Source organism: Carlito syrichta, unplaced genomic scaffold, assembly GCF_000164805.1.
Source record: "Carlito syrichta isolate Samal-C Ts95f unplaced genomic scaffold, Tarsius_syrichta-2.0.1 Scaffold303998, whole genome shotgun sequence".
Lineage (NCBI taxonomy): Eukaryota > Metazoa > Chordata > Mammalia > Primates > Tarsiidae > Carlito > Carlito syrichta.
The window spans coordinates 120811-145146 of NW_007248094.1; the positions used below are offsets into that span (position 1 = coordinate 120811).

At 40.8% G+C, this 24336-nt stretch overlaps 1 pseudogene; it reads left to right on the forward strand.

Moving 5' to 3' along the window:
• The window catches only part of LOC110595752, a 70877-nt pseudogene that overhangs the window by 16252 nt on the left and 30289 nt on the right, over positions 1-24336 (forward strand).

The window sequence follows — 24336 nt, forward strand, 5'->3', positions numbered from 1 at the left end:
TGATGTATTGCAGATGATGTGAATTTTTCAGGTCAACCTGAACTTCAAGAGTGTCAGCTCAATGGCCCAACCAAGATCCAGAGAGTCGTGGATGGGCTGGTAAGCATAACCCCAGAAGTGTCAGCTCTTATGGGCTGGCAAGTCAAGCCCTGAGAGTGTTGTGATCCAGGGGGGTGGGGTGCTGGCAAGCCATGCTCTGAGAGTGTTGTGATTTGGGGGGCTGGCAAGCCTAGCCCCCAGGGTGTTGACTCCAATGGGCTGGCAAGCCAAGCCCTGAAAGTGTTGTTGGTTTGGTGGGTTGGCAAGCCTAGCCCCTTGGGTGTTTCAGCTTCAGAGTCTCACTTTCTTCTGGCAGCACTTCTGTTTCAGCTGGCTCCATCAGTTGGCAAGCCAGTCTCTGGGGTGTATGTTTTGTTTTGTTTTGTTTTGGTTTAGTTGGAGTTTCACACTGTCGTCTAGACTGGAGTGCAGTGACACACTCCCGGCCACCGCAGCCTCAACCAGCCTTTTAACTCTGATGATATTCTGCAGCTCTTCAGGTCACACCCATGGGCTCAGCAATCCTCTCACTCAGCTTCCCCAAAGTGCTGGGATTACAAGCTTGAGTCATCATGCCAGACCTAGAAGTAAGTTTTATAGCCTCCTTTCCCTGAACATCCCACATCAATCAATCAGTAATTTCTGTCCATGTTGTTTAATTAGTATTTTCCAATTTTGCCACATGCTTACATTATTACCTTTTGCTACACCCCATACATTCTCCAACATCACCTCTGGAAGGAACTTTGTTGAGCGTCAATCTCACCATGCCAAACTTCTATGCCTGCTGCAGGCTTGTAGTGCTTGCAAATTATCTACAGAAAGAATGTTCAAACAGATCTGATACCTACATATCTTCTGTATTTGACCACCAATCTCTTCTGCATCACAATCTCCTCTCTGGCAATACCCCACAACTTCAGTACCCCAACACCCATCCTGGGAAGTCTTACTCTGTAGGGCTGCCCATTCTCTTCCACATGGAGAAAACACCTTTTGCTTTCTCCTGCCATGGCTTCTCCCTCACATTAGCAGGAGTTATTTATCCTTCAGAAACCATCTCTTCAGTCCCTTCCTTGTCCTGCTTTCCTCTCTTTCTCCTCTCCAACTACCTCCACCTGTCATAGCTAGTGCAGCTTCCTCTTGTCCCATAATACCCTTTTAATACTTCTCTTCTGACATTTGCCACTTTGAGTGTCTTTCCTCATAGACTCCACTCCTTGCAGGAGAGTAACTGTCAATCCACATCTTATCTCTGTAGATCCAGCACCAGTTTGAAGTCAGGCATATAGGAAGTGCTCTATAAATGCTTGCTGAACTATTCAGTTGGACTAACCTTGGAAATTCGAAATTTTCTTTTCTTTTCTTTCTTTTCCTATACAATGGTTCTGCCTAGCATCCCCATACTACCTGGTTTCTTAGGGTGTCTTCTTCTTCTCTCACTCTTGGAGGTTGGCCTGGTCCCTAGTTTAATTGGTGGATGTCGGAGTACCGGCTCCGACCTAGGAGGGAGGGTTAGGACCCGCACCGGAGAGTCAAGATGGAGAGAAGAGACCACTCGGAGGCAGTTCTTCTGGGATCAGTCTGATCAGGACTGAAGCCAAATTTTATTCGAACTTTTTCCAACTTATATACCATTTTCTATACCCTCCAGCAGTGTGATAATCACTTGCTGGGGGTGTACAAGTTCCGTGCTTTACAAACTGTGCATCACAAGACCATCACGAGATCTGCAAGTTCCAAGCAGACAATTCGAACTCCATGATGCCTGTCATGCTTCACAAAACCCACATTAAGGTCACAGTGCACAATTTCAATACAAATTGTTCAAAGTGTTTTCCATAATGTTCAATAAATCATTCATATTATGCTCTTTGTTCTAAACCTGATTAATACAAAAAACTTCTAAGTTAACTCTAGGTTCAATCCAAGTTCACTGACTCCTAATATTTTTAACGATTAATATTATCAACTTAACACTATACTATAATCTATAAGTTTACTTAAATAACTTAACTGTTAGTTATACTATTAATTTATTATGATTTAACGTAATGCCTTATAACTCAGTTAAAACTTATTCTTAAACTACCAAACTTTACTATCATTCATATGAGTTTCATATGTCTAAACTTTAATTTTTATATGATCTAATGATTGACCTTTAATGCTATGCCATATCCTATTAAGCTAATACCTCATCATTAATTCTTTTGTAAATCTTATAGTAACTATTATATTTGAATAATGTAGCAAAAGGAAACAAAACAGCAAGCATAAATTTACACAACTATGAGTGTATATGTATATATTTTATCTTAACAAGTCTACTCTAAAAATCAAATAGTAGCTGTCACACTCTTGAACAAGGAAATGCATGACTGCCATGATGGTGGCCATGGGCTGAAGCAGACAGAGTTTCGGTAATCAACAAAACAAAAGAAAACGTTCTGCCTGGCTAGGGGCAGGGCGATAAAACTATTATGGCAATTTAGTTTCTAGTCTTAGCCCTAGGGGAAACAGCTTTCGGGAACAAGAGCTGACTAACCAGTCTACCAGGAAATAGAAGTTAAAAAATATCTAGAAAGAAGTAAAACTTAGAAAGACAGAGAAAAACAATTCTGCTGTGCACTTTCCATCAGGTGTATTGAGATTTACTTATAAGTTTTACTGCCATGTATGCACACTGGTCACTAATCACACGCCAATATTATAGGTATTGCTTGTCAGAGGCAATCTTTCAGATGGCCTTTACAGGCCTCAGCCATGTAGCTATAGATGTTGGCTCCCAACAGGTGGAGATATCATTCTCTGACTGTCTCTGTCCTTGAGGATGCAGCTGATTTCTCCTGCACCCTCTTCCTGCTTCTCTGCCCCTGAGACAGTCCCTCCTTTGCTTAGTCTCATGCCTCTCATTCCAGCAGTACTGCTCCATCATACATTCCATCTCCAACATCTTCAGCTTTTCTTCTCTTTGTGGTTTGCTTCTCATTGCCAAGACATATTCTATGAAGCCATCTTTGCCAATCTTGAAAAATATCTCTCCCTCCTTCTCTTTTTAAAATATTTTTAGCCCTGTGGGCTTTTATTTTCTTTCTTTCCTGGGCACATTCCTTGAAAAAGTAGTTTATACTTACTAATTTTTGTTTTTTCACCACTTATTCATCCTTAAGCTCTAAGAGTCTGGCTTATATTTCAACCAATCTTCGAAATGACTGTCTCCAAGATTAAGAAACCTGAAAACAATTCCTGTTTCTTAGCCTTCAATTCCCTTGACATCTCTGTGTCAGTCAGTGTGAAACTCCATTCTCATTTGACTTGTTTGATATGATACTATCCAAACCTTTCTCTTAACTGCCTTTTCTTGGTCTCTTTTGTAATTTCTGTTGTTACCTCCTTAAAAAAATATGGGTATACATATCTCTGAGTCTATTCCACCCCACCGTATGCTGCCTGTTATAGTTAGCTGCTCTTTGCAGTGTACTGTGTCTCCCTGACTTGCTGTTAGCCACTCAAGGATTAGGAATAGTATCTCATATTTCTTTAGTGCACCTGACTTAACAATTTACTCAGAGCTGCTCAGGGAACATTTGTAATTTGATTGACTACAAGCAAGTGACAAATTAGACTAAATAAATAGATTCAGAAACATTAGCATAAAAGAGAAAAAACAAACATATGAAAATTAATTAGCCTATTCAAGCCAATGAATAAGGAGAAACAAACTGTTTCAGAAATAAATGTAGTCAATATCAAAATAATTAGTGAAATTCTATGTTCTTACATTTACTTTATTATGATGATTGAAATGTTTCTTTTTATTTAGGTCTCTGTCTGCTTGTTGTTGGTGTATAGGAATGCAATTGTCTTTTGCACATTTATTTTGTACCCTGAGACTTTGCCAAAGTCTTTTGTTAGTGCAAGCAGGCTTTTGACAGATTCTCTTGGATTTTCAAGGTATAAGATCATATCATCAGCAAAGAGGGATAACTCGACTTCTTTTCATATTTGGATACCCCTGATTTCCTTTACTTGTCTAATTGCCTGAGCTAGGACTTCCCACATAATATTGAACAAGAGGGCGAGAGTAGGCAGCCTTGGAGTTAATCATGCTCAGTGATATCACAGAAACAAAGAACAGAGTTTCATATGTTCTCACTCATAAATGGAACTTGACCAATTATAATGCGATAGGAAAGCAATTGGCATTAGTAGGAAACTGTCGGGGGTGGTGGGATTTGCAGCTGAGGGACACTGCTAGGGGAGGGAGGGGCATACCACATCAACAAGCATACTTGCATGATCTATGTTTATATACCTCACCTTGAATTTTACCCCACATCTTTATGATAAAATATTTTTTAAAAGAAATGTTCCAAGGACTACAAAAAAAATCACAGAAAAGACTGAGGCATACATTTTCTAGCAATTTTCAACATTTTAAAACATTTATAGTATTATATTCTAATATATACACTATATATAAGTATGTATATATACACAGTTATATACATATGTTTTTATAATACAATTAGGATTCCAAGAATAATTCACTTTTATTACCTGAATTTTAAAGTATTTTTATACTTTATTTTGTTTTATTGCAATTGAATCAAAATAAAAATGAGCCACATGCTATAAACAAATGATCTACTATGCCAATCATAAGTTGTAAACAGATCTCCACACTTATACCAGAACTTGTAGAAAAAGATGATTATCTCAGTGATTGTTAATGTAACCCCTCATTCAAAAAGACTAATTTATTCCCAGGGTAGTTCCTAGTGAAAAGATCTAAATTATGTAGCCTCAAAGTATCAGGCAATGTATTATGCACAATCTGCAGAACTCTTTAGAGAATTTTGGGAATGCTCTTTATCTAGCAGTTCAGGGTTGCCACAAAACAGGCCTGTGGACCACTGTAGAAAAGACCTGAACCCTAAGATGTGTCCTGGGACATGCATGGCCAGATGCCTGAGGGAGAGATATCCACCTGCAAAGCTCTTCTTTTGCCCACTATTGAGAATTGAAACCTTGAAGGAAGTATTTGTCTCCAATGCATTGTCAGACTATGCTGCTGCTTACCCAAAATAGATGTAATTTAGTTTAAATATTTTTTATTCTTTATATTGTGATATGAGTCCCTTCTTCAGTCTAAACTTCATTTTTTTGTATTTGTAAGAATAAAAACTAGAATTAGTAACCAAGAATCTTTAAGTTGTTATGAAATTACAATTTTAGTGGTGAGATTTACTATCATTTTATTTTTATTTATTTGTATGTCATTCTTATTTTAGTGATGATTTTTTTTTTGGTTATTTCTCTACTTACCATGTTATCCTCTCTCACTTGCTAGAGTGCTCATCATGCTGTTTACATGACTGCCTGACCATTTTGCTTTAGGGGCACCTGGGTTTCAACCAGGGCATCATGGGTATTCTAATAATTTGACCATCTTAAAGTACTTCAATCTTGTGGGAAGATGTCACCCATGTATAGGGCATTGTGCACAGGTAAAACCTTCCCCAATATTCATGAACCCAGAGTGAACTAAATACACGTGGTTTGATGGTTTGATGTAGATGACTAGATAATGCACATGATTTCCTAGACACTAAAAAAAGTGCAGTGATCTATTAATTTTTGCCCTGATCTATTAATTTTTGACCCTTTCCATATTGGTGAGTATAGTTGATAGTTGGCATGTCTAATCACTGTGGATGTCAAGAACCAAGACACAAACAACTTTCTAGAGTTCTTTTGTCCTTACACAAAAGTCTGGTCAGTTCCATTTCAGTCTACCATAGCCCGTCCACAAACAATTGACTGCAGGGTCTCCTGGCACCTCAGAAATGCCATTCCCAAATTGTTGTCTGTAACCACAAAACTCTTTAGAATTCAACACACACAAAAAAAACCTGTGCCCTTTCCTGCCCTTTCTGGGTGACTCATCAACATTGACAGTGATAGGGAGAGGTTGATAAATACCTTGAAAGTTCTTTTTTTTTTTTTGAGTTGGAGTCTCACTCGGTTGCCCAGACTGGAGTGCAGTGGCCACCTCCGGCCACCGCAGCATCGCCTCCTGGGCTTCCGCGATCCTTCTGCCTCAGCCTTCCAAGTAGCCGGAACTACAGGCGTGCGCTACCACGCCTGGCTGATTTTTTAATTTATTGTAGAGATGAGGTCTCACTGCCCAGGCGGGTCTCGAACCCGCGGGCTCAGGCAATCCACTCACCTCAGCCTCCCAAAGGCGCGGGATTACAGGCTGAGTCACCAAGCCCGGCTGAAAGTTCTTATCTTTAATTTTAAAAACCTGGGAAAAAAAGAGAGCTCAGACTGAAGAGTAATGAAGGATTGAGCCAGCAGTTCAACTTCATCATTTTCTACAGTATCATAGAATTAATGAAAGAAGCTTGGTATGGTGTCCACACTAATAAGCACCTGAAATGTTATAGGTGTGGGCTCTCAATGTTTTCCCCCTCTGTTCCATGCCCATCTGCCTCCCCCCTCACTCCAGGCTGAATAATTGTATTACACAACCTCACTTTGTCTCTCATTCCCTTCCTGTAGACACAAAGGGCATGAGTGAACTTGAAGCTGATGACTTATTTGCTCTGCATCACCACGGGGGGGGCATCAAGCAGGCCAAAGTCCACCATGTTAAGTGCCATGAGTTCACTGCCACCTTCTTCCCACAGCTCACATTTTACTCTGTCTGCCACGAGTTTGTCTAGTACAGTAACTTGGCAGTTACTCCAAGCTTCAGGTTCTCTGCTGTGTTGCCTCTTCTTGATGTGTTTCCATGTGGGGGAGTGTGCTAGAGTGAGTACTACCTACAAGTTGCCTGGGGCCTCAGCTACACCGAGAAAGGCTAAAGGGTGTGAGTCAATAAATATGTTCATAATGTGGCTTCTATAGAAAAATAAAACCAGGTCCAACAGGAAAAAGGCCCAGAGGACTTATAGCTTCTGCCTAAATGGGAGGCTGTTGGGAAAGCTGGGAGGAATAGACGAGGAAGTCATCTTTATCATAAGTATGGTTTTCCGGTTTTATAGTCAAAACTTCCCATCGAACAGCCCATCTGTACTGGTGCTACTGTCTGCAACAGGTGGCTCTTGGCCATTGTATCTCTTGTTTTAAATGTTTATGAGGCTCTCGAATATCTTAACAACCATCAAGCAGAGATCAGTTTAAGCCCCACTAGCCACTTAGCCAAGGCTATGACAGAGTGGAAGCTTGAAATGACTCCTCTTTCTTGTTCTTGGCATCCTCTCCTATTAAGGGATGCTCTTTCCTTTAGGCTAGTGCAGAATATGCTAATACACAGCTCCCATGTAATCAGGGTACCTAAAGGTCAAATAGACTTGGTGAATTTTCATCAATTTGCCTTCATCTGGTTACTTGAACCTCCTTTATTCCAAATAATGAATGCTACACAGGAGTCGGTCTTGAGCTTGAGACATTGTTGGTTGCAAATATTCTCAGATACTCAGAAAGAAAAAATAAAATTTGCCACAAATGTATTTGTTCATCTATCATGAGCTTAGTGAACTTTTATTTTTCTGGAGAGATGGGATCACTATATGGTCCTCAGGCTGGTCTCAAACTCCTGGCCTCAAGAGATTCTCATACATTAATTTCCCTAAGTGTTGGGATTACAAATATGAACCGCTGTGTCCAGCCCCAAAGATGATGAATTTTTAAGTATAGAATAGGGAAATTTTCTGCTAGGACCGTGTGATGCATTTTTTGTCATGCATTTTAATCTTTATATATTTGCTTTGAAAGTACAATAGTGAAAAAGATATTAACAACTTCTCATTTATTTAATTCATTGCCAAACTTTTAACAAAGTAGCTTAAACTCAAAAACATGATGATGATGTTCTTGACAAATGATACACCAGTGCTACTTATCAGAAAACGCTCTGTGACCAGGAAGCTAACATCTCATTCACCTCTTTAAATGTTTTTGGTGCTGATATTGATGCAAACATCCAAATGAATCAGGATGTGTTTTATTCCAGGGATCTAAACAAGCAGGGTTACTAGTGCCAATATAAATAGGAAGGATTTCTATTGAACTGTCATCATTGTTTTTATTAAGTTGTTCCTTAAGTTCTGCAAATCTTAACCTGTGACTATTTCTTTTCTGAATGTAGTGCAGCGATTCATAAGAAGTCTACTGATGAAGTTATAGCAAAGTGTACAGAATCTACTATCGATAGCAGAGAAACCATGGTACATTTTGGATTCCTCTCTGCATCTGGCACTTTTTCTCCTGAGATTATATTTGACAGTCCACTAGTTCTTGTTAATCATGCTGGAACTTGAGTCCACAGGTTTATCAATAAGCATCAATCTCCCTAAAACTCTTTCCTCTTCAATAGTAATTTGGAAACCAAGTTACCAAAACTAGAGATGCATAAGAAAGGCATGATAAGAATTTTTAGATACTATGTATATATTTTCCAGAAAAATACAATAGAATGTGGCCAGAAAGCATAACTTTGATTAATTATACAAGAGCAATGCTTGTGCCTTCTACAGCTAGAAGTGACAGCAAAAAATAAATAAAGGCAAATGACCATAAATACAGAGACATATATTTATAAGGCTAGTAAGAGATGGTAACAGAGGTATGAATTTTATGTTGAGAAGCAAATATTTCCTTCAGAAAGAACTTTGAGGTGTCATCTGAAGATAAGTTAGATCTTACCTAATAGACAGGGAAACCTGGACTGGAAAATTTGTTTCCCTGACATGATGAAATACTTTTACTTCTTTCTTCCATTCTTTTCTCTTTTTTTATTTTTGAGTTAGACTCTTTCTCTTGTTGCCCAGGCTGGAGTGCAGCGGCATGCTTATGGCCATCACAGCCTCGACCTGCTGGGCTTAGGTGATCCTTCCGCTTCAGTCTTCTAAGTAGCTGGAACTACAGATGCATGACAACATGCCCAGCTAATTTTTGTGATTTATTGTAGAGATAAGGTCTCACCAAGTTGCCCAGGCTGGTCTCAAACCCCTGAGCTCAGGAAATCCTCTAGCCTCAACTTCCCAATGTGCTGGGTTTATTGGCTGAACCACCGTCTCTAGCCTCTATTATGTTCTTCTGCATTCCACGAATATTTATCGAGTATATTATGCATGAAGGAAACAATACTATTGCAATGTACAGCACAGCACAGACATTAACCTGCCCTCCTGGTCTGTACTACAAAGTTGGAGAAATAGATTATCAATAGTTATGCATAGTTTGATATTAATTGTTGTAAGGATGCAAATGTGGTGCAAGGATGGAGAATAACCAAGTGACCTACTTAGACCAAGTGGTCAGGGATCTCCCCAAAGGAGGGAACACTTACCTGAGGTGGAGGGTGAAAGGAGCCCTTTCTGTGAGCAGCAGGAGAAAGAAGGTGTTACACCCTCTGGAAGACTGTGCCAGGGAGAGTCCAGAGTGTTCTGGGATCTGAGATGAGACCAGTATGACTGGAGCTTCAGGGGCCAGAGAGACTGGAGCACAGAGCTAGAGAATGTGGTAAGACCTAGTTCATGGTGTGCTTCTCTGGACTCTGGAAAAGTGCCTGGATTTGATGCAGTTTGTAGTAGAAAGCCCACTTTGTGATGCTGTCAGGGAAATTGTGTGTTGAGGGTGAAGGTCAAACCCTAGAGGATAGAAAGTGCTCCACAAGGGAAGTAGGTCGTGGTGTGCACCAGTGTGGTCACCACGTGGCTGAAGCAAAGGAAGCAGATTCTTGGTTATTTTGATGTTAGAAACGAATGGGTTTGCCACTGGGCTAGACGTGGAGAGTGAAAGGGAGGGAGAGAAGGAAGGTGTGTGAGGTCTGACCTCTGCCTGAGGCTGAGCAGTGTGGTAGGCAACAGAACTGCGACAGAATAGAGCAGTACAGAAGGCACAATCTGGGATGATGAGTGTGCTTTCCACCTTGGATACGTCAGGCTGATGTGCCTGTGGGCGTCCAGGTGCAGACATCACACAAACAATGTTACATGAGCTTGGAATTCACATGGGACAAGGGATCAACTCTGTAAATTTGAGGGTGACTGTCATATAGGTGGGATTTAAAGTTGGCAATGAGAGTTCCCTAGAGGGGGAGTAGAGAGAGAAGAAGGTTCAAGACTGACTGTCAAGGAACCTAGAATTAGATGTTAGGCAGAGGATGTGATAGAAGTAGATGTCAAGATCACAGGTTCAGAGAGAGCCCCTCAAACACACAGAGTGTATACATTTCCAGAAGCCAGAAGAAGAGGTTGGTTGTGTTCCATGCAGTTGAGATGTGGAGAAATATTTGAAACCCTTGATCAGAAACATGGAAGTATTATCCTGGTGGGCCAACATTAAGGGTGATGATGATGATGATGTGTAAGTAACCTGTGCATTAATGTTATCCAGAAGATTGACCATGAAGGAGACTGTGAATGCTGAACATTGACTGGGGAACATGAGACCACAAGGGATAGGAAGTACTCCCAGGGCCAGAGAAAGATGAAAGGAGCTGGAGATGGACCAAGCATTTGAGTGTGTTGGCAAGATAGGAAGTGGCCCCAAACTTATGGGGAAGTTGGTCTCTGGAGGGTCAACAATGTTAGCAGGAAGGGGATAGAGAGCAATGGTTGTTGATGAGAGTGAGTTTGCCGAGTGGGTGGTGGACAGACAGAGGGACCCCTTCAATGACTTGGGTCCTCATTGGAGGCTGAGAGTTGGAGGAAAGAAGAAGAGAAGGCAATAAGCAGCTTTGAGGAAAAGGAAAATCTGTGAAATAGCTTAGAGATGAGAAATGAAAGTGATATGTGAAAGGCAGTTGGACTATCAAGCAGAGCTGAAAGTTCATTTGAGTTTGATGGAGTCAACCTGCCCAGGTGTTTGACTGTCTATAGCAGAGGAACAGGTACTGAGCAAAATTTAGAGCCAGAAAGGGATGATTTCATGTTAACAAGTGAATCCACTGAGCCCGCAAAGGGGTTAAAGTGTTTGCCTATTATTAATCACCTACAAGAGGCAGAACTGGGATTAAAATTTTTGCTTGTCTGAGTCAGACTTCTCCCAGACTTCTCCCTTGACTCAATGCCTTCATTTTTTCTAGAAAAATCACAAATTCTCATCAACACTGTTTATCTCAGTGGCTACCAAAGTCTCCAGGACAGTGAAAGGTATTCAGAAACTGTTAGCTAGATGAATGCATGTCTGTGTGGGCAACATTTCCTCAGGGATATTTTGATTTCTTGCCACTCAGAAAACATCATTTTTTTGGTTTTTGAACATTTTTATTTTAGATTCAAGGTGCACACGTGCAGATTTGTTCTGTGAGTATATCGTGTGATGGTGAGGGTTGGACTTCTACTGAGCCTGTCACCCACGTGGTGAGCATGGTACCCAATGGGTGGCTTTCCAGCCCTTGCTTCCTCTCACTCCTTTTTCCTTCAGCAGTCCCCAGTGTCTGTTGTTCCAAGCTGACATCATCTTTAGGGTCCTTTTCTCCCCCTGAACCTGGAGCAGTATTTTCCAATAGAAATGGAAAGAGAATCACATGTGTAATTTTAAGCTTTCAAGTAATCACATTAAATAAAGAAAAAAAGCAGTAAGCGAAATTAATTTTAATAATATATTTTATTTCACTCAATCTGTCCAAATATCATCATTTTGACATGCAGTCAATATAAACAAATGAACTAGATAATTTTTTCATCCAAAGTCTTCCAAGTCCAGTGTGTAATTTACATTTCAGTTCTAATGCACCAACTCTCATAGGTCAGCTAGTGCCATATGACTGGTTTTTATCTTGGAAAATACATAAGTGACATCATCATCAGCCAAATCTGGAACCATCTGGGCCTGGATTAATAGGGCTTCCAGTCTGGACTTTGGCCTATTAATTATTCATATTTAACACTGTGGTATATGAAATGGGTTCTGAAAATTATTTTTGGAGCAATTGAAACTAGTGAGAGTAGGGGCAGAGTAACTTTTAAATAATCCTAAACAGCCATTCTAAAGAGTCAATGCTAAAAGGGGCACAGTGACTCACCCCTGTCATTTCAGCAGTTTGGGAGACTGAGACAGAAGGATTGCTTGAACCCAGGAGTTCAAGACCTGCCTGGGCAACACAGCATATCCCCATCTCTACAAAAAAAAATACAAAAATAAGCCAAGTGTGGTGTAGTATTCCTGTAGTCCCAGATACTTGGCAGGAGGATCACATGAACCCAGGAGTCCAAGGCTGCAGTAAGCCTTGATCATACCACTCCACCCCAGCCTGGGTGACAAAGTGAGACTCTGTCTCAAAAAAATAAAAAATGAAAATAATGAATCAGTGCTTATCAGGGTTCCTGGCAGGAAGTTTAGGTCTATCACTACATTAGTGGGCAGGACTGTTGTCCTGTGCATCTTCCCCCCAAAGATGTTTAATTGGAAACTTCTGCAGAAACAGTAAGCCTCAAGAAAACAAAACATTTTATCATGCACAGGAATGCTGTTACTCTTACTGTGATTCCAATTATCCAAGTGTTTTGTGATTGTTTGTGTAATTGGTATGATTTACACTCTGGAAAATTTTTTAAAATCCTACAATATGTCTACCACTAACATCCCTCTCCCCACCTGCCTCTCCCCATCCCCTCAAGCCTTTACATTTGTTTTGAGACAGAAAGGAGTATGAATGGGCTGTATTTCTGACTGCCAAACTCATAGATATCTAACTCCATGGCTGTGTGATCTAGGCACATTTCTTGCCCAATCTTTGCTTAATCTCCTCATCTATCAAATGAGGGTAGTAACAGAAGCTACTTCAAGTGGGATATTTGAGGATTGCATGAGATGTCACATATTTAGTAGATGATGCCTGCCACATGTTGGTTAACTGCATCTGGCAGAACTGTTAACCTGCCTCTTGCCACCTTGGTTTATGATTAATAGGTATGAAAACACTTCTCACATGAGGCTCTCATACTTACCAACCCATAGTGATGTTCCCTCTAGAGGAAGCTTTTTTTGGACATCTTCAAAAGGTTAAAGCACTAGTTCTGAACTGAAAGATAAAAGGAAATATTTATATTAAAACGGAAAGGGAAGTTTTGTTTCTTTAAATTGGATCAATGTTGCCTTAGTTCTCATATATTTAATTTTCTTTAATTTTTTTTTTATTTTTTGACTTGGAGTCTCTCTCCTGTCTCCAGGGCTGGAATGCAGCAGCATGCTCATAGCCACCACAGCCTCGATCTGCTGGGCTTAGGCGATCCTACCACCTCAATCTTCCAAGTAGTGGGAACTACAGATGCACACCACCATGCCTAGCTAGTTTTTGTGATTTATTGTAGAGATAAGGTCTCACCTATTTGCCCAGGCTGGTCTTGAACCCCTGATTTCAGCCTTTCAAAGTGCTGGGATTGCAGGCTGAGCTACTGTGCCCAGCCTATTTTCTTTTTCTGAGACAAGATCTCACTCTGTCACCCAGGCAGTGGTGTGTGTGATCATGGCTCACAGCGATCTTGAACTCCTGGGCTCAAGTAACGCTCCAGCCTCAGTCTCCAAGTAGCTGGGACTACAGACAGGCACCACCATACCCAGCATATATATATATTTTTTTTTTTTTAAGAGATGCAGTCTCACTATTTTGTTCAGGCTAGTCTCAAACTCCTGGCCTCAACCAATGATCCTGCCTTGGTCTTCCAAAACACTGAAATTCCAGGTGTGAGCCACCATGCCTGGTCCTTAGCTCTCATTTACATGAATAACCCTCATGCCTCCTTTCTGAGCTATTCCTGTCTTTGCACATGCTTTGGACTTTAGCCATCTGCAGGGCGCTTGCCCTGTGCAGATGGCAGACTTGCCCTTCCTAGTGTTGCTCAGGGCTGTTGGCCTTGACACATGAAAATGATGGTTTGAAGTATACATGGTAGATGTCCAGCTTCATAACTGTGTGACCTAGTTATTTTTATTGCCCTCTCTGTGCTTAATCTCCTCATCTGTCAAATGATGATAGTAACAGAAGGTACTTCAAGTGGGGTATTTGAGGATCCCATGAAATGTCATGTACGTAACAGATGATGCAGATATGGAGTTTTCCTTTCAGTCCCCGCTAGTTAGGCTAAGAGATCTGTGAGTACTTTGAACATGGGGGCCCTGGGGACACGCTCAGGGTCTCACCTTCCACCTCTCTTTCAGTTCCACAAGAAGAGATTCAAAATCAACATGCCGCACCAATTCAAAGTCTATAATTACAAGAGCCCACCTTCTGTGAGCACTGCTGAACCCCGTGCTGGGGACTGGTGAAGTAAGGGCTCCAGTGTGATGGTGAGTCCAGTGAAAGGTGAGTGTGGCTCTGCTGAGAGCCCCCATGTGGCTCAAGGCAGCCTCCCAGAGGGCAGAAGGAAGGACATAGAGAGAGGATATAGCAGGACACTGTCCACACCCAGCTCAGTTGAGCTCAGGGTCACGCATGCAGTGGCCACTCCATGCCTTTCCTTCCACTCCACCACACCCTCATCCTGACAACACAGAAAAGTGCACAACAGTTCAGGTTTAAGGTCAAGGCTCCTGGCCTGTAATTTTCTGCTGTACCATGACTCTGGGGAGGAAAGGAGGTAGTATTTCCCCTCTGATAGGTCCCTCTGCCAAAACCCCACTCTGACCTGGCCTGCCACTTCCTCAGTGGGTTCTGGGCTGTCCTTTTCTGATTCTGGTAGGTGTAGCTGTGCAATGCCTCAGCCCCTCTCCCATCCACCAGTTTGTAAGACTCCTATCACCTCGTCAAGGAGCAAGCCCAGCACACCAAATTGGCTGTCACTTGGTCCTGCACAGATAAATTCCACTGAAGGTCTGTCCCAAAACCATTGCTTGTAGTTCCAGCTACCTGAATGGCTGAAGCAGAAGGATTTCCTGAGCCCAGCAGGTTGAGGCTGTGGTGGTGGTTGGTGTGCCACTGCACTCCAATCTGAGTGACCGAGTGAGACTCTAACTCAAAAAGGAGGAAAAAGAAAGGAAAAAGTGCTCCATACCTCATTGCTGAATATCACTATGATCGCCTTTGAGGTTCTCCCCTTGGGAAGCTTCCAATGCCAGAAACTTGTCTACCTGTCAAGACAATTTTAGAACTCTTTTTCTGGAATGGCCATCAACACCATCATCATTTTACCCTTGATGTGCTTAATGTCATCCAATGTCTTTCCTTTATGTTTGGGTAAAGTAAAAAGTCACTGGGGGCCAGATCAGGTGAGTAGGGAAGGTATTTCAATATAGCTATTTCAGCAGTGCTGCCAATGTAAGTGCATGGTGGGAAGTTTGCAAACTTCATTATTAGACCTCAACAAATAATGATGATGGCTCTGATGGCCTTTCCAGAAAAAGAGTTGCAAAATTGCTTTGATGGGTGGAATAGGTGCTGGCATGGTCCATGGCTTCCCAAGAGGAGGACTTCGAAGGTGAGTGTCGTGATATTCAACAGTGATTCTAGGATGGTTAGTGAACCTAATTGTTGAAACTTGTATATTCAGACTATGTAATTTACAGTCTGGGGGAAAGATTTATTTTTCTAGAATCATCCCCAGAATCCCCTCAGAACACTGAGTCGAGGACACCTTTTGTTTTGCCATTTACTACCTTGGCATTGGCTGATTTGCCATATCAAAGAACAAACCCTCTTGGAGACATGGTTTCACCCATGTCAGCCATTTTCCCATCCATGGGCCATCTGCTCTTCCTTGTGACAGGATTATGCAGACAACACAGGAGAATCCAGTCAGTCCAGGAAGTGTGAAGGAGGTGAGTCAGTTCTTCTGATGCACAAAATGCAGTAGACTTCTGGAATGTGGGGTCAGAAAGAATGTTCAGAGAAAGACGAGTGTTGGTGGTCACCAAGGAAACTTCAGTGGCTTCAGTCCCCTCAGTGGTGGCTAGATGGGTAGTCTGACTCTCTGTCATCTAGTCTCACTGCTTAAAAGATACTGAACAGATCTTCAGAGAAGGTCCCATTAAAATTGGTCACTTATGTCCCTTCAAAAGTGAAAGATAGCCGCCATACTTATCAACATCAGGAAAAATAGGTAGCTGTCCAAAGTCAAATCAACATCAGTTATTCATCTCGATTGACCTTAACCTGAGTCCTCTGGACTGAGTTTCTTAGCTAACCTTGTCAGATAGGCAATCTTTTTCTATTTAAGAATTACGGATTTAGCCAACAACTAAGAGACTCCTACTACTTTTTAGAAAAGAAATCAAAATATGAGGGGAGACCCCAAAATCCTGGAATTTATTTGTAAAAAACTTGTGTATTTATTCTTACAATCACCTTCAAAGTTCTCCCTGTTTAATGCAATACATCTATTGAGACACTTTCCCCACTGCTCAAAACAATTTTTGAACTTGTCTATTTTGATGCCTTTTAGTTCTTCTGCTGTTTTTTGTTTCACCCCTTCCACATCAGCCAAACATTTTGCATTAAGGAATTTTTTCATCCAGGGAAGCCAAAAAAGTTGCTCAGGGAAGATCAGATGAATATGGAGCCTGGGACATGGGAGGTCATGTCATTTTGGTCAAAAACTGCAGAACACTCAGTGTGATATGGGCAGGTGAGTTGTCATGGTGGAAGAAACAGTCACCTGTTTGTCACAACTCAGGGCATCTCTTCCACAAATTTTGCCTACCTGTCAAGGCATTTTAGAACCTTTTTCTGGAATGGCCATCAGCACCATCATCACTTTACCCTTGATGTGCTGAATGTCATCAAATGTCTTTCCTTTATGTTTGGGTAACCTTCTTAAAGCTTACAGATAAAAACTTTGGTTGAATATTTAATCCTGTGGAACATATTCCAAGTGTACTACAGGAAGTTGATCCTCCAAAAGATAATTCTGGATTTTTGGAGGTCCCCCCATATGCCTCATCAGAATACCTTTGTAAGGGAATGGCAGGTTGGGAAAAGAAAGTGGGATAAAACTGGAGCAAACTGCAGGTGTCTCCTTAGACCAATAGACGGTTATTTCACTTCAGTGTTGAGTTGTTTTACAGAAATAAATGTATCTTAAAGCTTGATGATGGGAATACCACAGAAGACATTCTTATTCTGCACCTTTGAAAATTAAAAAAAAATTAAGGGTAAGAAAGAGGAGACAAACAGAGCTTCGTGCCATTAACATTTATGGGGATCCATCCAGCCTCCTATTTAAGGTAGTTCACAAGAGGACATGACTCCATGGTCCTGGGATCAGAATAGTTTCAGCAGACTTTAAAAAATACTTATTGTCTTTTGACATAAGAGAGACCATAAAAGATAACTCGAGATTAAAAAAATAAAGGTAACATTATGGGCAGGGGCATTCTGAAATGGTTTTTCTGCACCTTCTCTGGCATTGAGAAAAAACTCCAACTTAAACACTGAAGAGAACAATTTGAGTTCAATGCAGGAAAGATCCCCAAGCATCAGACCCTGTCTCGACGATGACCGACAAGGTCTTCTCTTGAAATCTCTGATGAATGGTGCAGTTTGGATCTCTGACAATCTGCAAGATTTTGTATTCTCTCCCTTGCTCTGTAGTTCATAGAAATGGACTCCACTGTGCCTGTGAGCCAGGCAGATAATTGAGACTCATGTTTCTTCAAATTTGGCAAAAAACCCTAGTTGTCCACGATTTGGCAGCATTAACAGTGCTCATGTAGTTTGTGCATTTGGTCTTTTGCTGGTTGGACTGTGTTTAAATTCAAATACTTTCCATTCTGTTGGGTAAAGAGACATGGTCCCATGCCCCAAGTACCAGGCCCACAGGAAGAGGTGCTGCCATCACCAATGGGTAGGGAGGCATCAATGCTACCTGAAATACTGGCCCTCCCAAGCCCCCTCAGTTATCATGCTGGGCCTCAGCCTGAGATGTAGACGAGAGAACGTGTGCTCCGCATTCCTAGAATGACCCCTCTTTGCTCTGTGTCCATCTTTAACTACCGCTTGCCATTTTCAGAGCCTCAGAGAATCTCCTGGGAGTCTCCGTTGAATTAGATGAATACAGCATGCCATCAGCTGGAACTCAGGCTGCACGTAGAAAGACTGCCTCTACACATGAAACTCAAAATCGAGGATTTCATCCTGCACAAAATGCTGGGGAAAAGGAGTTTTGGCAAGGTACGCTCCTGTGCTGTGGAGGGTGGAGGCCAGTGTTCCAGGAACTAAGAGCAAAGCTCCTAGTTGGGAAAGAACCAACTGGTGGGACCAGAACTGTGTGCAGAAACACTTTCTTGGAATATCCCTGAGGAAACAGGGACCCAGGGCACTCAGGGCAAAAGTAGCCTCTGCCTCCTGGGATTCTCTTTCCCCAAAGCCACTTTTCTTTGAGAGTGTATATATCCCATGCACTTATGAATTTGATGCATTTGGGCACCAAAGAATCAGAAAGGTGTTCGGCCTCTTCCTATTTCATACAGGTTTTAGTTGGTTTTGCTTGGTTCTCACGTCCCAAGCATTGTTTTACTTTGTTTTTTTTGTTGTTGTTGTTGGTTTTTGTTTGTTTTTTTGCCTCTTTTAAGTGTATTCAGGATTGTGTTAATTTGCTTGGCCTGCTGTAAATATCACAGAATGGGTGACTTAAACAAGAGAAACACACAGTTTCATAGTTCTGGAGGCTGAAAGTCCTAGATCAAGATGTCAGCTGTGCTGTTTCTTCCAAAACCTTTCTCCTTGGCTTGGAGGTAGCTGTCTTCTTTCTGAGTCTTAATGTCATCTTCCCTCTCTGCCTGTCTGTGTCTAAAACTTTTCTCTCTTTTTTGTTGAGAGAGGCATCCTACTATATTTCCCAGGTTGGTCTCAAACTCCTGAGGTCAAGATATCCTCCCACCTCAGCTGCTCAAGTAACTGGGTTCTATAGGTGGGAACCACCACACCTGGATTAAAAGTTCTCTTCTTATAAAAATGCTAGTCCTATTGAGTAAGGTCTGCCTTAATGGTCTCATTTAACCTAATAACCTTTCTAAAGGTCCTGTCTCCCAATAGGGTCACATTCTGAGGTCCTCAAGGTTAGGACCTCAGCATAGATACAATTCAGCCCAAAGCAAGGCTGTCACTTAAGAGTCCTGGAAAAATATGGAGAAAGTCCCTCTAAATTATTCCTGCCACATACTCAAGTATGAGTTGTCTGTCTTGCTTACAGAGGAAGAATAGAGGAAGGAAAGTGGGGAAGAAAGACAAGAAATAAATGGGAGAAGAAGAAAGACATAATTTATGAAACTATAATCAACTGTCAGTTACCCCAGAAAATCTTCAAGCTAGTGATTTGATGGGTGGTGTGGTAAACATAGGCTTTCCAATTATTTTTTATTTTCAGGATGGCTAATGGACTAATGGAAACCTTAGCTTGCCAATGATGTGGCATTTTTCCTCGATCTGAGCAGCCATTGCTTCCGCAGGCTGCTGTTCACGTCTCAAAATGAACTCTGAACAGACTGAACAAGTCTGAATACAAGTAAGAGAGACCCACCAATAAGCCCACACTGCCTATTCACTCAATCTTGCCCTGAGAAACTTTTTATTGTTTCCCTGATTGAAAATGTCCTCAAGGGAAACATTTTGCTGATGTGGAAGAAGTGATACAAAACACAAGCACTAAAAGTGTCAAAATTGACAAGTTCATAAAACTGTTTTCAGCAATGGAAAAAGCATCTTGATAGATGTATTGCATCAAACAAAATGTACACTGAAGGTTACTGATATTTAAGCATGTAAGAATAAATACACAAATTTTAATAAATAAATTCCAGGATTTGGGGGATCCCCCCTCATACGTGAGTACTATGAGTACTTCACTATGAGTACTCTATTTATATTTTACATACAACATTTACATAACTCTATACATCTTGTTATCCCTTTTTACAAGTGAAGGGGTTTTAGGCACAGGAAGGATGAATGACATCCAAATTACCCTCCTTGTAAGAGGCAGAATCAGGAACTGACAATGTGCTTAACCACTCCATGTTTCAACCTTGGACACAGTTAAGCTTTTCTAAAACTACACATTTTTTGGTAGATTTTGTCAGGTTTTTAAAAATGGTTATACTTTTACAAAATATGACTTTTTGACAATTTCTTTTTTAAATCTATTTGCTTAATTTATAGTCAAATACCACCTACAATCATTTAAAGATCCAAATAGTACATAGATGCCATAATTTCAGTATAATCTTTTTTTAAAAATCATACAGGACCAAATGGAATGTACTGAATGCACACGTGACTTCATGCAGGAATTAAAAGAGAAGATTCTCTTCTCATTTTAATCATGAGGAAGTACACAGTGCAATGATAGTGTGGCAAGGAAGAGGACACAGAGCATGAGTAGGAGATATAATATTGCATGAGAAGTCAAATTATCATCAATTTATAGAGGAAATGAGTATCTGTGAGTGCAAATATATCAATTAAAATCATTTCTAGGTCAAAATTGTCAAACATATTTAAAAAAAGACCATTAGTCAAAAGGAAATTGGAAGTAGGGAAAATTATTCACTTAATCAATTTAAATAGTAAGCTATGTATTGAGTCTGGTAAAGACACCAGAACATTTTAAAACCAGAGCAAATATCACAAAATAGTTCAATTCTGAAAATTGCTGAAGATGTTGATTTTTTAAATACAAAATCCTAAGATCATGAAAGAAAACAATCTCCTCATAATTAATACACAACAAAGGATTTCTGGGAGAAGTTCTTCTTTTCCAAATCGCTAAGGGTAAAAAGGGGCTCACCTAGAGTGAGCAGGAAATGCTGAGGTCTGAGACAAGCAGGACTGACAGCAAATCACATGTGTCTTACCGGTGTCTGTGCATCCCTGAGAAGTCCCTCTACTGAAGATCTAATTTTTTGTTATTCCTCCAATTCCTGAACCAGACTATTATTAATTATGAATAGAGAAATGGGTTCATACAAACAACTTCAGAAGGATGTGCCAGCAGGTTACAGTGCAAATAGGAACTTGAAGCCATGTATTGACATAAAAAATAAATAGAAACAATATTGTGCAATTCAATGAAAATTAACAGGCTCATGTAGGCATATATATTCCAGAAACATATGTTTTATCAATTTATCCCATAAAGACAGATATCCTGACCTGAACAATATTTATATTAAAAAAACTGATATTTATAAAAGATTCCTTTCACACATAACAAAGCACCAAGTTCATATGCTCTAGAGAGAAATTCTACTAACAAACTAATTGATAAACTAATGTTACGTGAACTAGACAATGGTTTCAAAGTAGGTAATCTTCCCAATAGCTTTCCAGGAAGGTTACATAAGGGTAACATGACAATTTTGACTGAATTGAGTCAGGTAGAATACTTCAGATATATCCAATATATGAATATAATTGAAAAAATGTTAAATATGCTAAACTATTGTGTTAGAGGACTGAGCATTATATTATGGTCTACTGCACTGTACACCACAAACCCAAGTAAGATTCGGCATTTGGAAATTCATTAATATAATTAATCACATTAATAGAACCAATGAAAATGTCATGTATTCATTTTTACAAATTAAATAAAAAGACACATCTCCATGATTCTATAGAAAATTATTGAGGACTTCCGGCAAGATGGCGATGGGGCAGCATAGTCCTTGCAACCCTCCAAGGAAAAGAACACTCATAAAGACCCTAGCTCTTTCCCATGGGCTGCAGCTCCCATTTTCGGCAGGCTGCTCTTCACAGGGAGCTCAGCTGCCATGGCTGACACTGCTCAAAATCACTAAGGTGTGGGCTGCTGCTGCAGCCACAGATGCTGCCACTGCAGTCATTGCCCACCCAAGCCTGAGGTGACCCACGACTTCAGACCATGAAGCACCCGCAAGCAGGATCTACTGAGATCTCTGCTGCCATGGCTGCAGCTGCCACTGCCAAGCCACACCCCTCACATGGAGCCAGGATTGTGGAGCTCCCCCCATGTACAGGGAGGTGGCCACCACAGATACCATCGCCAGCTCCCCCACTTCCTGAGGGAACTCCGAACTGAAGACTTCAGCAGCTGGAGCAATGAGATACCACCACATCCTGGGGAGCCAGGGTAACAGCATCAAAATAGGAATGACAGATGCTTTTTCCCCTTGATAAATAGACGAGGCCAGATCTCAGTAATAGACTGGGCAGGGAGCCCATATCTGAACTGTTCTTCACAGCAGGACAGGGGCAACTGACCCTAACTGTGAACAATTCTACCAGCTGGCAAAGACAATATGAAATCAGAGCTGAAAGGACATTGGACTTAAAGGAAAAGTCTCAGAGTGTGCTTCCTTGGTTCTGTTACTTTACTGACTTTAATCTATTCCTTTTCTTCTTCTTCTTCTTCTTCTTCTTCTTATTATTATTATTATTTTATTTTTTCCTATTTCTCTGTAAACCCCATCTTTTTATAGAAGAATAGCACACCAATAAGGAAGTTGGTTAGCTTGTATGTTAGCATCATTGTATGTTTTAGGTTTTATATGGTTGTTGATTAGTTTTTAGTCATGGTTATTATTTTATTTTTATTGTTTTTCAGTGTTCGTGTCTCTTTTCACTTACCAGTTGGTACACTCATCTGTTTTCCCCTCACTCCTCTCTCTCTCCACCCACCTCTTCCCCACACTGCCTGCTCCATTCTCTTCCCTCTGTTAACTTCATATTGCTTTAAGGGAGTAAACCTACAACCACCCCCCCGCATGGACAGATACCAAGACAGTGGGAAGTGGGTTTCAGACTATACATACACATATTGGTGGATACCGGGATCTGCAGAGAGATATTGAATCACAGCTCCCCACTTAATGAAATCTCAAAACTCAAAAAAGCCTTTCTGCAAGCTACAGTCCAACTCCAGAACTGAATGAAGCAAGAGAAAATACATTAGGAAGAATAGGAGATTTAACAAACAGTGGCAAAAGCAACCCCTCAACCCCTAAATAACAGAATTAAAGAAGACAGGGAAGTGGAGGGAAGGAAAAAGTAGGGAGGAAAAATCTGCACAAATGAAGAAAAACCAAAAGAAGAATATAGGGCTCACACAGACCCTTGGGAGGTCAGACACTGAGAAAACAGACTTTGGAACACAAACAATGAAGAGCCCCTGGAATGACTGGTCACATGCAACAAACCCAGACATCAAGACATTAATAAAGAGAATTAAAAAATTGAGGAGAGGCAAGAGGAAAATAGGAGGAACTGATAACAGAGATAACAGCAGTAAAGAATACTGTGACGCAAATAAATAACAAACTAATGAGCATGGAAAGCAGAATTAACCAAGCAGAAGAAAGAATCTCCAAACCTGAAGACCGAAAAACAGAACTAACCCAAACTATCAAAAACATAAAAAAGAAGCTTAAAAAGACAGAACAAAGCATTCAAGAAATGAATTATTACTTCAAGAGACCCAATCTAGGAGTAATTGGCCTTCCTGAGGCAGAGAGAGAATCAGAGGCCACACTGGAACAAACATTTCATAAAATCATTCAAGAAAACTTCCCCCATCTCATCAGTGATCCAAAATTTCAAACACAAGAGATTCAGAGAACACCTGCAAGACAACAAAAAAGAAGACCAACTCCCAGACACATAATAATTTACCTAAATAAAGTAGCTATGAAAGAAAAAATCCTAAAGGCAGCAAGGGAAAATGGTCAGACTACCTACCAGCAAGTGAAAATGGTCAGACTACCTACCTACCTAAAGATATCAACTCTAACACTATCATAGCTGGGGATTTCAATTAAAATAGCAGGAGATTTATCTACAGAAACCCTCCAGGCTAGGAGAGCTTGGAGTCCTAACTTCAAAGTTCTAAAAGATAAACAGTTTCAACCAAGAATAACCCACCCAGCCAAGCTAAACTACATCAGTGAGAGAGAATTGAAATCTTTCCCAGATATCCAATCCATAAGAATCTACGCTGCCACCAGACCACCCCTACAAGTAACACTTAAGAAAGTCCTGAACACAGAAGAAAAGGTAAAATGAACAACAACGTTCTTCATAAGAGTACAGGTAAAAGATTAACAACACACATGAACCAACTCCAAAACCAAAAAAAAGAGAACAAACATACAGGAACAACAACTCTGTAAGAACCTTATGATAGGGATCAACTCTCTAATTTCAATAATTAACCTAAATGTGAATGTACTAAATGCACCACTGAAAAGACATAGAGTGGCAAAATGGATAAAATATCACCAGGCAACAATCCCTGGGATGGAGGCCACTGCATGCCCTGTAACTGGGATTGCAGGCACCACCATGCGTGATTCGAGTGTTTGCATTCT